We start from the raw sequence: 16,055 nt of genomic DNA, 5'->3' as shown, positions 1-16,055 counted from the left end.
TTTTTAAGTGATCTTAGAGTTTGTAAGTGATCTTAAAGTTTGTAAAAGATCTTAACTGAAAACTTTAAAGTTTGATACAAGAATATTTTCATTAAAGTTAAGTACAAGCAAGTGTTTGTTAAATTTTTGAATAAAATATATTTTAAATTATAACTGAATCATTTCCATTATTTGTTCCATTATTAACACAACTTTTTGAACTAAAGAAGAATAATTTCCGCTATTTGTTCCATTAACACAACACAACATTACGGAACAGGTCCAAACGGTAAACATGGTCCATTTGGAACAGTTGCCGCTGAGCCTTCAGGCAGCAAAGCGTTCATGAATGAGCTGCTGGCGCAAGGCTTGAGCAATCGCTAAAGGGGCACGACGGCCCGCCCTCCTCCGCCGTCATGCTCCAGGTTCAGGTAGTTGCATGGCTTCCTCGTTCTCCTCCTCCTTGTCATCTGCATCTTCCTCCTCAACATCAGCCACTATCACCTCAGGTAGGTCTTCTACTACCAGCTGCTGCTGCCTCATGATGACTAAGTTATGCAGCATGCAGCACACAACAGTGAACTGACCGTCAATCTCAGGGGAGTATTGCAAGTAGCCTCCGGAATGGTCCAAGCATTGGAAACGCTGCACGTCACAACGTGCGACATGTTGTATTCACGGTCAGCTTCTGTCTGGATTACGCGTAGGGGAGTCATGAGCCAGGTGGCGAGGCCATACCTTTTGTCTCCCAGCAGCCAGCTCTGCCCTTCTGGCTGCTGCTGAAACATGGCCGATGTAGCGCTCTCGCATAGGATGAACGCATCATGGGTACTCCCAGGGTATCTTGCATCAACTGACATGATGCGATGCATGTTGTCACACATAAGCTTCACATTAATGGAGTGAAAGCCTTTTCTGTTCTGTACATCTTGAAATCCTCCAAAGGTGCTCGCAAGGTGATGTGGGTACAATCAATGCAGCCTTTTACCTTTGGGAAGCCAACAATCCTGGAGAAGCCCACAGCCCTTTCACGCATTGCCTGGGTGGTCATGGGGAACTTTATGTCGTCATTCCTCTGGGCATATAGTGCATCAGTCACCTGCCAAATGCAGATATGTGTTGCATGTTGAGAAATGTTGCACACATCCCCAGTTGTGGCCTGGAATGATCCAGATGCATAGAATGAAAGTGCATCTGTAACCTTCACTTCACTTCTCCTGATGCTTCTAGGTTGCAGGTCTGCTTTTAATAACTCACTGATCTCAGTTACAACTTCTTTGTGGAAACGTAGCCTTCTCACACAGTCTGCATCACTCAGGTGTAGGTATGAACACCTGTCTCGATATTCCCAATGTGGGTAAGGACTCCTGCCCATCATCCTACATGCTCTGAGGTTCCTCCTGCGATGATGTCGAATCAATCATCTCCTCCACAGCACCATCATGGAGAAGGCTTGCCCGAGGTATGGCATTGCCTATATTGCCCCCATGATGAAATTGTACCTTTGCAAATAATTCAAAACAGCAGGCAGGACAAGCTTCTTTGTTGTCTCTCTCCCCAAGGTTGACGCCCGAGTATGGACCACACCCTGGTCTGGGCATGCGCAATAGGCTCGCTTAGATCAGGAACAGCCCCGTGCCCCCAGGCCTTCATGTGATGCTGCTGCTGCATAGTGTAAGGGTTATCATCCCTTCAGTTCGGCTTCCACACCGCCCCCTCTCCCCGCCCCGGGCTTCTTCTGAAGCCGAACCCTGAGCTCCTGCGTCCGGGCGAGGGATCAACTCTGACGGCCAACGCGCCGACTAAAGCATTGCATTAAACTTCCATGTTTTGCATTTTAAGTTTGAAAAAATTAAGCTTCACGATGCATATTTAATGTCTTCTTGACTCCCTCCAAAAACAATGTTGTCTTTCTGCGCTGACTTTTTGACGTGCGCTGGTTTTTCTTAAGTGCCCAGAATGTTTTTTGGGAGTGGTCACATACGCTGTCCCAGGAGAAATGTAAGCTGGTCAAACTTGCATAAATGTGAATAACTGGCGCAGACATCAGGTTACGCAAAAAAACCCGAAAAAAATCGTAACTAACTGAGTTTCGCTGGCGCACAATCTTTGGGGAAACTTGGATTTTTTAATTTAGGCCTAAAAAAGCGTCAAGCGCCAAAACAACGGCGCAAATCACTGGGGAAAATTGAGCCCATGCATAAGATGCAAATGTTATTTGCACCATAGCCACACTAGGTGGAGGGAATGTGTGTTTATCTATGGTATGCAGTTTTGCTGGGGACAGTGAAGAGGTCATTTACAGTTTACATGGTCCTAAATCTAATGCAATTGTGTGCTCTTTGGCTTAGGGTACTTTTCCTACTTGTATCTTTAAAAAAAAGTTAATGTTTTCTGCTATCAGAGTGGCCGCTGGCAGTGCTACACTGTGGCTAGCCTCTGAGGCTCCCATTAAAGGCTGAATGCTTGGTAGAGGCCAGGGAGCTGAAATTATTTGAGATGTCCAGGCCAGAAAATTGGCAGAGGCCAGAAGTTCTGCCAATCCAAAGATGTGCCTCAAGTCCACTTGTGCTGATCCTGCTGAGCATTGCACTTGGTTCTAGACATTTGGGGGAAAACTGAAGGCACAGCGGAAATTCTATCCTTCACTGAATAGGCTCCCACATAAAGGGCCCAAAACTGCCCAGGAGTTGCTCCGGTTTTTTGGAGCAACTTGATTTTTTCTGGAGTATCTTAAAAATCCCCATTTTGCACATTCAATTTGCGCCAGTGTAAGTGAGTTTGTTAGAATGTTTTCAGTTTAGTTTAGTTTTGTTCAAAAGGGGGCGTTACCAGCCACCTACATCAATTTTGGACATTTAAGCCAGTTTGGACAGCTAATAGTTGCTCCAAACTAACTTAGGCCAGCGTATGTGGCCACCTGTGGCCGCACAGAAAACCCTTGCGGAGAGTTAAGAAATCAGCGCAGATCAAACAGCTATACAGGACTGACAAACTTCGCAATGTGAATTTACTGTACAACAGAAGCATTCATGGAAGCTTAAACTACAAAAATAAAAGAAGTATCGAGGCAAAACATATTTACATAATTTTTTCAAAATATCCAAATAAAAAATAGAAGTACCTCCTGCTCGTAGGAAAGTATTTTCATCACAGGATTATGGAAAGTCTTGAGTAAGCTCATTAAAATTACTGGCTACATCGTAATCACACCCTCCCCAGCCCCCATCAAAACTCTCCTCTCTACCCCACCCCCCCCACCATCAAAACTCTCCTCTCTCCGCCCACACCCCCCCAATCAAAACTCTGCTCCCCACCAGATCAAAACTCTCCTCCTTCACCTCCCCATCAAAACTCTCCTCTCTCCCCACCCCCCCCCCGCCATCAAAACTCTCTTTCCCCCTGGATCAAAATTCTCCTCCTCCCCCCCGATCAAAATTCATCCCCCCCCCCCCCATCGATCAAAAGTCTCCCCGCACCAACCTGTTTCTTGTAGCCTCAGCGCGGGACGTCAACGGACCGGCCTGTGCAGCAAGCCACTCGGCCCAGGATAGGGGCGGACGCACTGGGTCCCACGCTGCAGCATGCATCAGCATCATAATGGGAGGAGCTACTGCGCATGCGCGAATGCTCTACTGTGCATGCGGACAGCTGCCGGCACTCTTTTAGGTGCCGGGCCCTAGCACTGTCCCCCAATGGACTCGCCACGCTATGCCAAGGCCCGGGAGAGTCGACAGAAGGGCCAGAATCCGGGGACATCTTTTTGGCGCCGTTTTGATCTCACGTGAATGCGCCGAAAAAAACAGGTGGGCCAAATTTGGGCCCAAAGAATGGCGAATTGGGCAAGGAAACGAGGGATAGCCGATGGGAAAAAAATGCTTTTGGGGAGGAGGTGGGGAAAGGGGACAATTTGCAACAAAAGGGAGGAAAACATACTCTTGGGACAATTTAGTGAAAACAATGCAAAATAGAGATTTGTTAGCGTTTCGGCTTCTATTTGGGAGTTTTTCAATAACAAGATGGAAAACTCCAGTCAGGCTTTACTCTAAACTTGGTATTGACCTGGAGGATGGAACAGCATTAACAGCTTCAAGTTCAACATGGATTTGATAGGAAGCTACATAATGCTGTGTGGGAAGGAGAAAGGCATGACCAAAAACTTGCTCAAAGAGGTGGGCTTTCAGGAGGGTCTTAAAAAAGAAGAGGGAATTGTAGAGATGTAATGGTTTAGGAAGTTCTAGCATGTGGGCCGAGGTGACTGAAGTTTTGTCTGCCAATGATGGGGCAAGAAAGGGACAGTTTTGGGAAGGGCAATTGAAATACTGGAGAATGTTGCAGAGTTAGGAAGGAACAAAGTCATGTCGGAATTTCAACATGAGGATAAGAATTTTAAATTTGAGGCTTTGGTACCAATGTAGGCCAGTATTAATCATAAGTACAAATGCATGGAAATTATGATGAACCTGTATGAAACACTGGTTTGGCCTCAACTGAAGTATTGTGTCCAATTCTGGGCGCTACACTAGAAAAGATTTATGAGAATGATTCCAGGGATGAGGGACTTCAGTTACGTGGATAGACTGGAGAAGCTGGGGTTGTTCTCCTTAGAGCAGAGAAGATTGAGAAGAGATTTGATAGAGGTGTTCAAAATCATGAGGGGTCTGGAAAGAGTAGATATAGAGAGAAGCGGCTCCCATTGGTAGAAGGGTCGAGAACCAGAGGACACAGATTTAAGGTGATTGGCAAAAGAACCAAAGGCAACATAAGAAAGAACATTTTACCCAGCGAGTGGTTAGGATCTGGAATGCACTGCCTGAAAGGGTGGTGGAGGCAGACTCAATCTCGGCTTTCAAAAGGGAGTTGGATAAGTACCTGAAAGAAACAAATTTGCAGGGCTACTGGGAAAGGGCAGGTGCTCTTGCAGAGAGCCGGCACGAGCTCGACGGGTCAAATGGCCTTCTTCTGTGATGTAACCATTCTGTGATTCTATGATTCTATGATTCATGAAAACTCACTCATGCCTGTTGTGCACATAGATTATTATAAAAAAAATGCTGCTCAATTATATCTTCCAACATCTATTCTGCATGCTGTGACCATTTTTGTAATAATTCATTGAAAATATGAAAGTACAACTTGTTCCTTCAATTATATTTGAAAGTTCTAATGCATTTCAAACTAATACAAAACAAAATACTGCGGAAGCTGGGATCTGAAATAACAACAGAAAATGTTGTAAATCTCATCAGGTCAGGCAGCACCTGTGGAGAGAAACAGAATTAACGTTTCAGGTCTGTGACCCTTCGTCAGAACTGGAAAAGTTTGAGGTCTTTAAAGATTTTTAGTTTTGTAATAGAGATTGAAGTAATCTTTTAGGAATGGTAAACAACTTTGATACATAGTCATGGACTTATTGCGCCAAAAAGTGGGCTTCTTACTGCCACTTGTTTGTGCCGAAATCCTGGAGAAAAATGGTGGCCGTCGCTCTTACACCTGTCTCTGGCGCGGGACACGGCAGCTGCCATTTTGGTGAAGACCATCGCACTGCTGGTAGCAACGCTGGCCCTGGACATGCAAATATGGAGAATGTGACGTCAGTCAGCGTGCAACGCCAACATAATGTCACGCTCTGCGAACTTGGTCCTTTGCTCTGAGTTTAGCGCTGGGCCCTAAGCTCGCTCTGAAAAGCAGGCATGCAGCAGACTGACAGAGACACGGTCAGCACTTCTTAAAGGGACACACACATCTTTCAGGTAAGTTTGCATTTAAGGTTTTGGATTAAAAATATATATTTTATTGAAGTAGTGGCTTGGTGCAATAGATATTAAAAAGTTAAAAAAATGTACAGGGAGTTCTACTGGATGCTTGCAAGGCCTCGGATGGCAAAGGAAGGCCTTTGAGGAGAGAGAAAATGCTGGAAATACTCAGCAGGTTAGGCAGCATCCGTGGAGAGAGAAACGGAGTTCACGTCTCAGGTTGAGATGCTGCATGACTTGCTGAGGATTTCCAGCATTTTCTGCTTTTGTGTTAGATTTTCAGTCTCTGCTCACAGAGGGAAGAGGAAGATGCAGACGAGGAGGACACAAAGGAAGAGGAAGCAGCAGAAGAAAAGGAGAAGAGGAAGCAGAAAGAAGGTGACAACCCAGACAGCCCCTTTCTGGCCAGAATATTTGGGATGGAATCTTCCACCTGCGGTACCAGTGAACACAACTGCAATTCCCCTTTCAACATTTGTCCCACATTTGTCCCAACATTTTTTCCTCTGTTACTGACCATCACAGTGTCCTCTTGGCCACAATACTGAAATAAAAGCCACTACAAAGCAAACTTTCCAATGCAACTTTATACATCTATCCTTCGAATATGACATGAAGAAATCAACTCATCACCCTTATGCATTCCCGCATGTGTGTGTCTTTGCCGATCCTACTGATGTCCCGCAGTGCTACCCCAGTGGCTGCAGCATGGCTGGTGGAAGGCTGCTGACTTTCAGTGGGGGGACACTGCAAATGGCCTTGCAGGTCGACTTTGAGGAGCTGGTGGCTGGGAGCTTGAAATCTTCTTCTTCACGCTCCCCTCCCTCTTCTTGGTCAACCGCTGGCTGGGCAGGCTGGATTTCTTGAGTGTGTGAAATGAGGAAGGCACAAGGGTGGTGTTCTGGTGAGGGGAGGACGGGAAAGCAAGAGGTGATTGCGAGAAGGAGGATAACGTATGAGGATACCAGCATCTTGTATCCTTTCAGCCCTGCCACTGGCCAAGGGCTCAGCCATGCCCCTGCCAAGAATGGCCAGCAGTGTCTCCTCCAAGAGAGTGAGTTGAAGGAATGGGAGGTGTGCCTCGTGTTTGCTACAGATTGTCGGTAGGTGAGTGATTGGGGGGAGTCGTGCATTGAGCAGTGTGTGAGCCTCCTGGGACCTATGGTTAGAGGACCTCTCTTGCAGTGTTGACCCCCTGTGCAAATCTGGAGTGCTGTATGCGAGTTCGTGGGTGCCCTTCCTTGGTTTTGCTGAGCTATTTGTGTTAGTGTTTGTTATATATGTGGACTTGTATTTACTCTGTATAGCCACCAGAGGGCTCATCCCCTGGAGTCCCAAGGGATCCCAGAATCCCTTGGGAGCACAGTATTTAAGGAGGCTTCACAGGTTGGAGAGACACTCTGTAGACCTGCAATAAAAGACTAAGGTCACACTTTGCTTTGAGCTCACAGTATTCAGTCTGACTCTTTCTCCATACACAACAACTGGTGACGAGATAAAGATAGCAAACACAAAGATGCAGAGAATAGTGGGCATTCTAGAGAAATTTTTGGAGGGAGATGATTGGGAAACTTTTGTGGAGCAACTCGACCAATACTTCGTGGCCAACGAGCTAGAAGGGGAAGAGAGCGCTGCCAAACAAAGGGCGGTCCTTCTCACTGTCTGTGGGGCACCAACATATGGCCTCATGAAGAATCTGCTCACTCCAGCGAAACCCACGGAGAAATCATACAACGATTTGTGCACACTGGTCCAAGAGCATTTGAACCCGAAGGAAAGCATTCTGATGACGAGGTACCAAATCTACACCTACAAAAGGTCTGAAGGCCAGGAAGTGGCGAGTTATGTCGCCGAGCTAAGACGCCTTGCAGGACATTGCGAATTTGAAGGACATTTGGAGCACATGCTCAGAGACTTTTTCGTATTTGGCATTGGCCATGAAACCATACTTCGCAAATTTTTGACTGTCGAGGCCCCAACCTTAAATAAGGCCATGGCGATAGCCCAGGCATTCATTGCCACAGTGACAATACGAAGCAAATCTCTCAGCACACAAGTGCTGCTACAAGTACTGTGAACAAAGTGATGTTGTTTTTGAATCGTAATGTACAGGGCAGGTCACACATACCTGCAGCTGCACATCCGTAGATGACTCAGAGTCCACCATCAAGGGTGATGAATGCAAGGCCATTAACACCTTGTTGGCGCTGCAGGGATGATCATCGTTTCCATTCATGCTGATTCAAAGAGTACATTTGCAAAGGTTGTGGAACAATGGGACATCTCCAACGAGTGTGCAGGCGAGCTGCAAAGCCTGTTAAACCTGCAAACCACCAGGTTGCAGAGGAGGACAGATCTACGGAGGATCACGACAAACCAAAGCCTCAGATCGAGGAGGCAGAGGTACATGGGGTGCACACATTCACCACAAATTGTCCTCCGATAATGCTGAATGTTGAACTAAATGGACTCCCGGTGTCAATGGAGCTGGTCACGGGCGCGAGCCAGTCCATCATGGGCAAAAATACTTTCGAAAGTTTGTGGTGCAACAAGGTCTCAAGGCCAGTCATAACTCCAGTTCGCATGAGACTAAGAACTTACACTAAAGAACTGATTCCTGTAATCGGCAGTGTTACCGTAAAGGTCTCCTACGATGGAGCGGTGCACAAGCTATCACTCTGGGTGGTATCGGGCGATGGTCCCACGCTACTCGAAAGGAGCTGGCTGGGGAAGATATACTGGAACCGGGATGACGTCCGAGCGCTATCGCCCACTGATGACACTTCGCGTGCCCAGGTCTTAAACAAATGTCCTTCGCTGTTCGAACCAGGCATCGGGAAATTCCAAGGAGCAAAAGTGCAGATCCACCTAATTCCGGGGGCGCGACCCATCAATCACAAGGCAAGAGCAGTACCATACATGATGAGAGAAAGGATAGAGATCAAGCTAGACTGGCTGCAAAGAGAGGGCTTCATTTCACCGATCGATTTCAGCGAGTGGGTCAGTCCTATTGTCCCAGTCCTCAAGGGAGACAGCACTATCAGAATCTGGCGATTACAAAGTGACTATCAATCGTTTCTCCCTGCAGAACCAATACTCATTACCAAAGGCCGACGACCTCTTTGCAACGCTGGCGGAAGGAAAGATGTTCATGAAGCTGGATCTGACTTCAGCCGACATGATGCAAGAACTGGAAGAATCATCGAAGGCCCTCACCTGTATCAACACGCACAAACGTCTTTTTGTTTATAACAGATGCCCGTTTGGAATCTGATCAGCGGCGGCGATATTCCAGAGAATCATGGAAAGTTTACTGAAGTTGGTCCCGCACAGCGTGGTCTTCCAGGGCGACATCTTGGTCACAGGTCGGAACACAGTCGAGCATCTACAGAACCTGGAGGAGATTATTAGTCGACTCAACCGCGTGGGGCTCAGGTTAAAGTGCTCGAAGTGCTTTTACCTGCCGCCTGAAGTGGAGTTCTTGGGAAGGAGGATTGCGGCAGACGGCATCAGGCCCACCAATGTGAAGACGGAGGCAATCGAGAATGCACCGAGGCCACAGAATGTGACGGAAGTGCGGTCGTTTCTGGGACTCATGAACTACTTTGGTAACTTCTTACCGGGTCTCAGCACACTGTTAGAACCACTGCATGTCTTACTATGCAAAGGGGCGAATGGGTTTTGGGCAAAAGCCAAGAAAATGCCTTTGTAAAAGTGAGAAAATTTATATGCTCAAACAAATTGCTTGTGTTGTATGATCCATGTAAGTGTTTGGTACTAGCATGTGATGCGTCATCATATGGCGTCGGGTGTGTATTGCAACAACCTAATGATTTTGGGAAACTGCAACCAGTTGCTTATGCATCCAGGAGTCTGTCTAAGGCTGAGAGAGCCTACAGCATGATTGAAAAAGAAGCATTAGCATGTGTCTATGGGGTAAAGGAAATGCATCAATACTTGTTTGGGCTAAAATTCGAATTGGAAACTGACCATAAGCCACTTATATCCCTGTTTTCTGAGAGTAAAGGGATAAATACCAAAGCATCGGCCCGCATCCAGAGATGGGCTCCCATGTTGTCCGCATACAACTATGCCATCCGCTACAGGCCAGGCACAGAAAACTGTGCCGATACTCTCAGTAGGCTGCCATTGCCCACCACGGGGGTGGAAATGGCGCAGCCCGCAGATTTAGCCATGGTTATGGAAGCATTTGAGAGTGAGCAATCACCTGTCACTGCCCGGCAGATCAAAACCTGCACAAGCCAGGACCCCTTATTATCTCTAGTCAAAAGCTATGTGCTTCACGGGAGCTGGTCCAGTGTCCCAGTGGAAATGCAGGAAGAGATAAAGCCGTTCCAGCGGTGCAAAGATGAAATGTCTATACAGGCAGACTGCCTTCTGTGGGGCAATCGAGTAGTGGGCCCCAAGAAGGGCAGAGACACCTTCATCAATGACCTCCACAATACCCACCCAGGCATCATAATGATGAAAGCGATAGCCAGATTCCACATGTGGTGGCCCGGTATCGATGCGGACTTAGAGTCCTGCGTTCACAGATGTAATACATGCTCGCAGTTAAGCAATGTACCCAGGGAGGCGCCGCTAAGTTTATGGTCTTGGCCCTCCAAACCGTGGTCTAGGGTACACGTCGACTATGCAGGCCCATTCTTGGGTAAAATGTTCCTTGTAGTTGTAGACGCGTACTCTAAGTGGATTGAATGTAAGATAATGTCGGCTAGCACGTCCGCTGCCACTACTGAAAGCCTGCGGGCCATGTTTGCCACTCACAGCTTACCCGATGTCCTGGTGAGCGATAACGGGCCATGTTTTACGAGTGCTGAGTTCAAAGAATTCATGACCCGCAACGGGATCAAACATGTCTCATCTGCCCCATTTAAACCAGCGTCCAATGGTCAGGCAGAGAGAGCAGTGCAAACCATCAAGCAAGGCTTGAAGAGGGTAACTGAAGGCTCACTGCAGACTCGCCTATCCTGAGTTCTGCTTAGCTACCGCATGAGACCCCACTCACTCACTGGGATTCCACCTGCTGAACTGCTCATGAAAAGAGAACTTCAGACAAGGCTCTCGTTAGTTCACCCTGATCAAGATGAACAGGTAAAGAGCAGGCGGTTTCAACAAAGTGCATATCATGATAGTGCAAATGTGTCACGCAAGATTGAAATCAATGATCCTGTATTTGTATGAAATTATGGACAAGGTCCCAAGTGGCATCCCAGCAGTTTTGTGGCCAAAGAGGTGAGCAGGGTGTTTCGGGTCAAACTTTTAAATGGGCTCATTCACCGGAAACACTTGGACCAAATCAAACACAGATTCATGGACTATCCTGAACAACCCACCTTGGACCCTACCTTTTTTGATCCCCCAACATACACACCAGTGGCAGCCGGCACCATAGTTGACCACGAAGCAGAACCCATCATCCATAGCAGCCCAGCAGGGCCCAACACATCAGGCAGCCCAGCAAGGCCAGCTGCACAGCAGCCCAGCGAGGACCCAACAAATGATTCAACAACACCAGCTTTCACACCGAGACGATCAACCAGGGCAAGAAGGGCCCCAGATCAACTCACATTGTAAATAGTTACACTATTGACTTTGGGGGAGGAGTGTTGTTATATATGTGGACTTGTATTTACTCTGTATAGCCACCAGAGGGCTCATCCCCTGGAGTCCCAAGGGATCCCATAATCCCTTGGGAGCACAGGTATTTAAGGAGGCTTCACAGGTTGGAGAGTCACTTTGGAGACCTGCAATAAAAGACTGTCCAGAAGGCAGTTGAGCTCTAAGGGCTAAAAAGTGCCTGTTTTTAAATGAATTTTTATTTTTTCATTTTAGAAGGCAGTTAAGGTTTCGCACTGCTTTCTAAAATGACAGCCTTGCTTTAAGAAAAGGCTGTTGTTGCTGCAATGACTCTACTACCATGCTATATTGGGCCACCTGCTGTGACTACCACCAGAAGAACCGGCTTTGCACAGCGAGTTTAGCGCTACACTAATGTTAATTACCAGCAGCACCAATTTACCGGTGCTGTCACACATTAACTGTGGCCCATGATGCCACCGGCAGGTTTCTAGCAGTCCCGAATATCTAGGGCTTTATCTTTGGAAAAGAGCACACTTTGAGGTAGCTTCATTAATGTTTCCAAGATTTTGAAGCCGATTGATAATTGATAGGCAAATTATTCACATGGCAAAGGCTTCCAATGCCAGCCAACACCAATTACTTAGGGACTAGGAAATGAAGTAAGAAAGAAAATTTTAGCCCCAAAGGCAATAGACCAAGTTGCGAGGGAAGGTCATTGAAGTGGACAAGGTGGAGCAGAAATTCGGTCGCGCCTCTGTTGCGGTGTTAAGCCAGGTGGAGCGGCACTTTTAGCACCTTGAAAAAGTTTACGCCTCCTGCCCAGAAATCCGTCAGAATCAGTCGAATAGCTGACAGGGGCGATAAATCAGCCGTTGCACATCAGAGCTGCGGGGGGGGGGGCGATAATGAAAGTTTGGTCGGTACATTTTGCAGACCCATTGCGCATGCGCCGAACTCCGAATCAGATCCCGGGAAAAGCCGAGTATTAAAGGCGCAGCATAGTAATGCACCCATTAGTTTTCAAAATCACTTCTGTCTGCCAACTGCAAACTCGGAGGCTCACGCACCGTGCTCTGTATAAACGTTTCTACTGACTGTGACCTCCGAGGGAAGCGCTTCCTCATCCCTTTAAGGAGCCACCAGTTAACGACTCTGCAAGCCTGTACCGACTGTTTTTCCCGACGTTGTTATTGGCGGGCGCTCAATGAGGCGCACGCACCGAATTTACCGACCGGGGCACAAACGTGCGCATTGCACCAGGAATGCGTCATGGTCGGGGTGATTGTCAGCAGCCAGGCGCTAATGGTTTGTGCCCCCGGTGAGTCTCAAATGAATGTTCCGTTGGGGCGCTAAAAGCTGTGCGCCATGTCGTCAATCTCTAACGCTCGTATTAACGCCCTCTCTGTTCGCTAACTAAGGCTATAGACAACCGAAAATCCAGCCCCAAAAATGGGCTCTAGACGCAATATAAAATATGCATCTTTGTCTGGAATGGCCAGCCTTGTAATGTTGTAATGTGAAATTGCACATCCTTTACAGAATATTGCCTGATTTTAAACTGGGCAAGTTCTATAAAGGGTACACGATCAACCCCACCAGATTACTGGCTAAGTGGTGTTGACAAAAATCTACATAGAATCATACAGCACAGAAGAAGGCCATTCGGCCCATCATGCCAGTGCTGACTCTTTGAATGATCTATCCAATCAGTCCCACTCGCCTGCTCTTTCTCCACAGCCCTGCAAATTTTTGCCTTCAAGGATTTATTCCATTGCCTTTTGAACCTTATTGGTTTTGTGTTTGGCCCCAAGATGAGTTTCCGACCACATATCCGCTCCATCATCAAGACTGCCTACTTCCACCCCCATAACGTCTCCCGACTCCAACCCCTTGTATAAAAATTTAGTATAAATATTATTTAATTTTCAAATCTGGTGGTCTCGTGGGATAATTATATCCCTAATAATTTATGGGACGATCATCCAAATCCCAACAGTTTATTGGAGGAATATATTGCTTAAGCCTGTTTAAAACTCTTTTAAAATCCTTGTTGGTCTATTTGAAAGGTATCTAGTTTCTGTCAGTTTAACAGTGCAAATGCAGAAATGCTGTCTGGCAGCCCAGGATCAATGACCTAACTCCAGTAAAAGTCTAGCACCTTTAGAAGGCTTCAAAATCAATCATGCTAGGTTTCAACCGGTGTGCGTTCCGTTGAAGGCTTTCTGGGGTTAAAAAGATGGATTTGCCCAGAGAAGCTCAATAACTCCCCCAAAAATCTGGCACAGTGTAAAATGAAATGCTGATTCACTCTTGCCCATTTCACAGTACTGGCAAAGACCAATTTCACCCCACTATTTCTACTACAGGTACAACGAGTGAAATCCGGCAACCTCGGGAACGAGACCGTGCCGGTTCTTGCCAAATTTCGGACCTCGCTGTTGGCGCTCCTCGCCGCCTGCCGATTCTCCGCTTCTCGCCACCCACCGATCCACCGATCCTTGCCGCCTGCCGATTCCCGCCGACACTCCGATCCTCGCCGCCTGACGATTCCTGCCGATTCTCACCGGCCGCGGCCCCCCGGCACTGCGTTTGTTTACCGTTTTAAACCGGTTTCCTTGTCGCTCGCCGCCCGCTGTCACCATCTTGGCCGCCTCAAAAATGTCTGGTTTTCGGACAGCCGGTCTCGAGATGTTGTACCTGTAGTTTTATAAATGCTGCTTTAACTATATAATGTAATTCAAATCGCAAAATTACAAGGGATTTTGAACGAGTAAATAGAGAGAAACTGATTCCACTGGCAGAAGGATCGGTAACCAGAGGACACAGATTTAAGGTGATTGGCAAAAAAACAAGAGGGGAAATGAGGAGAATGTTTTTTTACGCAGCGTATTATTATGATATGGAATGCACTGCCTGAAAAGGTAATGGAAGCAGTTTCAATAACAACAACACACATATATATAGTGCATTTAACATAGGAAAATGACCCATGGCGCTTAACAAGAGCGAAATCAATAAAAACATTTTTGACACCGAGCCACAGAAGAAGATATCAGGACAGATGACCAAAAGCTTGGTCAAATAGGTAGGTTTTAAGGAGCATCTTAAAGGAGCGTCCCATCCTAGACTGAGTGATGTGTAATGACAAAGGATTAATTAGCAATCTTGTTGTGCGAGGCCCCTTGGGGAAGAGTGACCATAATGTGGTAGAATTCTTTATTAAGATGGAGAGTGACACAGTTAATTCAGAGACTAGGGTCCTGAACTTAAGGAAAGGTAACTTCGATGGTATGAGACGTGAATTGGCTAGGATAGACTGGCGAATGATACTTAAAGGGTTGATGGTGGATAGGCAATGGCAGACATTTAAAGATCACATGGATGAACTTCAACAATTGTACATCCCTGTCTGGAGTAAAAATAAAACAGGGAAGGTGGCTCAACCGTGGCTAACAAGGGAAATTAGGGATAGTGTTAAATCCAAGGAAGAGGCATATAAATTGGCCAGAAAAAGCAACAAACCTGAGGACTGAGAGAAATTTAGCATTCAGTAGAGAAGGACAAAGGGTTTAATTAACAGGGGGAGAATAGAGTATGAGAGGAAGCTTGCTAGGAACATAAAAACTGACTGCAAAAGCTTCTATAGATATGTGAAGAGAAAACGATTAGTGAAGACAAACGTAGGTCCATTGCAGTCAGAATCATGTGAATTTATAATGGGGAGCAAAGAAATGGCAGACCAATTGAACAAATACTTTGGTTCTGTTTTCACGAAGGAAGACACAAATAACCTTCCGGAAATACTAGGGGACCGAGGGTCTAGTGAGAAGGAGGAACGAAAGGAAACCCTTATTAGTCAGGAAATTATGTGAGGGAAATTGATGGGAATGAAGGCCATTAATCCCCAGGGCCTGATAGTCTGCATTCCCCAGTACTTAAGGAAGTGGCTCGAGAAATAGTGGATACATTGGTGATCATTTTCCAACAGTCTATCGACTCTGGATCAGTTCCTATTGACTAGAGGGTAGCTAATGTAACACCACGTTTTAAAAAAGGAGGGAGAGAGAAAATGGGGAATTATAGACCAGTTAGCCTGACATTTGTAGTGGGGAAAATGTTGGAATCAATTATTAAAGATGAAATAGCAGCGCATTTGGAAAGCAGTGACAGGATCGGTCAAGTCAGCATGGATTTATGAAAGGGAAATTATGCTTGACAAATCTTCTCAAACATTTTGAGGATGTAACTAGTAGAGTGGACAAGGGAGAACCAGTGGATGTGGTGTATTTGGAGTTTCAAAAGGCTTTTCACAAGGACCCATACAAGAGATTAGTGTGCAAAATTAAAGCACATGGTATTGGGGATAATGTATTGGCGTGGATAGAGAACTGGTTGGCAGACAGAAAGCAGAGAGTTGGGATAAACGGGTCCTTTTCAGAATGGCAGGCAGTGACTAGTGGGGTGCCGCAGGGTTCAGTGCTGGGACCCCAGCTATCTACAATATACATCAATGATTTAGATGAAGGAATTGAGTGTAGATGACACTAAGCTGGGTGGTGGTGTGAGCTGTGGGGAGGATGCTAAGAGGCTGCAGGGTGACTTGGACAGGTTAGGTGAGTGGGCAAATGCATGGCAGATGCATTATAATGTGGTGGCAAAAACAGGAAGGCAGAATATTATCTGAATGGCGACATATTAGGAAAAGCGGAGGTGCAA

The sequence above is a fragment of the Pristiophorus japonicus genome, chromosome 10 (genome assembly GCF_044704955.1).
Source record: "Pristiophorus japonicus isolate sPriJap1 chromosome 10, sPriJap1.hap1, whole genome shotgun sequence".
NCBI lineage: Eukaryota > Metazoa > Chordata > Chondrichthyes > Pristiophoridae > Pristiophorus > Pristiophorus japonicus.
The sequence above is the reverse complement of the archived record's forward strand: the minus strand, read 5'-3'. Positions refer to the sequence as shown.